Raw genomic sequence first — 2,295 nt, 5'->3', positions numbered from 1 at the left:
TGATGGTAAAGGCAAGTATGATATTTAAGAGAAAAGACGAAGTAAGGAGGTGATTGGGGTGGATAGAGGGCCAGAACCCGGACCTTGAAGCAGGAGAACAGGGTTTGTGTCCCGTGCGAAACAAAACATTAAATGTTTTTATTTAGGCGAGTGAGGTAAATTGACATTAACGTTAGTTAACTTAAGTCTTAATTGACATACATAGCTATTTTAACCCAAACCCTGATCTTTTCCTAACCTTAACCAAGTAGTTTTGTTGCCTAAACCCAACCAAGTACTTTCTGTGCCTAAACCTATCGAAACTGCAACGTTTCACGACTTTAATTATGCGCGTTTCAACATGGCAATGTATCGAAACGTTACGTTTTATCTTGAAAGTGTAACCGGATATTGCATATTTATTGTTGCTAAGCGTTGCTAACTTGACTGTGGATCCCTAAACGTCAATAATTGATGCAAAGGGGCTACCCAAGTCTTTAAAAAGCAACGACAACGGGCCTTTTGACGAGTAGGGAATGAGACTGTGTTGCCTAAACAGAATGGTCACAGCAGTCACAGAGTTACACACAGTCCACTCTCCACAGTAGTTCTCATTTGGCAATAATTTGTAAGAAATAAAACTAACATAGAAACTATGCATGCAGGAAAACAACTTAACCAATCACACATGCAAAACAAAACCCACACCAAACACAGATACACAATCAATCAATCTGCTAATAAAAGGAAAAAATTCCCACACCAGTGACCCATTCACTACTAACAACGGGGCTTGTGCTGCTCTACAACACACACACACTACACATACATACAGAAGACAAGGCATCAGTTATGGTGTTAAGCACCTCTTTCTTTAGTCACTTCAGCAAACCATCTGAAATCGAGACTCATCAGACCAGGCAACGTTTTTTCAGATCTTATTGTCCAATTTTGGTGAGCCTGTGTGAACTGTAGTTTCTGGTTTTAGCTCACAGGAGTGGCACCTAGAGTGGTCTTCTGCTGCTGTAGCCCGTCTGCTTCAATGTTGGACGTGTTGTGCGTTCAGAGATGGTATTCTGCATACCTCGTTGTAACGAGTGGTTGTTTGAGTTACTGTTGCCTTTTCCTTCATCTTGAACCAGTCTGCTCATTCTCCTCTGACACCAACAAGGCATTTTCGTCCACACGACTGCCGCTCACTGGATATTTTCTCTTTTTCGGACCATTCTCTGTAAACCCTAGATATGGTTGTGCGTTTAATTCCCAGTAGATCAGCAGTTTCTGAAATACTCAGACCTGCCCGTCTGTCACTAATAAGCACGCCACGTTCAAAGTCACTAAAATCTCATTTCATCCTCATTCTGATGCTCGGTTTGAACTTCAGCAAGTGTCTTGACCATGTCTACATGCCTAAATACATTGAGTTGCTGCCATGTGACTTGCTGTTTAGCTATTTGTGTTAAGAAGCAATTGAACAGGTGAACCTAATAAAGATCATGGAGTGGGTTAAAATTACTACTTCCTTTTAGGGCAGAGGTTAAAGTTAAACTTTTTGGTGACTCATCCATCCAGCCCGACCCCCTCCCTACGCAGACTTTAGATAAACCCGACGTGTTCTTCACCTAACACACTACCACAGAGTTCAATTCATTCAGTCAGTTGGCAGCTTACAGTTGCAGCGTATGGGGAACATTGCAGCTGAAAGGTTAAATGACAAATTGTTTAGCACAAGATTTTTTTCATGTGGATTAAACTAAGTTCCCCCTTTTTCATTATCCAGGGAAGAGGACCAGCAGCAAGAGGATCAACGCTTTGGCCTGAAGAATAACAATTTTCCAAACTTTTATTTTGATCATTTTCATAACCAAAATTTAAACCCTACTGCAATTCCAAAGTCGTTTTTGAGCCCAGTTAAAAATGCCAGTAATTTACCTTCACTGACATCAAGAACAGAAATTATGTCATTAAAAGACAATTTCATGACGCTAATAACTTGTGATAAAAAGCAACTTTTTAAGCAAATAATGACATTATTTTCAAATGTAAACAATGAATTGGTTATTAGACATGGAGACATGGAGTTTTGGAGCAAAACAATGACCACAATAAACATAAAGGGGGACAAACAATTTGCATATGCTGTTGTTGAAATGAAAAATGGTACATCTAACCTTTTTCGTGCAGTTTGTCCATATTATCGAGACAAGAAGAGCAAAAATTCTGCTTCTCCTTCCACTGAAGTTACATCACACAGTGAGGAAATTTTAATGAGACAAATTGATGAATTTCTACCAAACAATGGAACAAATGTTCAGA

Source organism: Micropterus dolomieu, linkage group LG22 (assembly GCF_021292245.1).
Source record: "Micropterus dolomieu isolate WLL.071019.BEF.003 ecotype Adirondacks linkage group LG22, ASM2129224v1, whole genome shotgun sequence".
In the NCBI taxonomy this organism is placed as follows: Eukaryota; Metazoa; Chordata; class Actinopteri; order Centrarchiformes; family Centrarchidae; genus Micropterus; species Micropterus dolomieu.
This window is presented reverse-complemented; position numbering follows the sequence as displayed.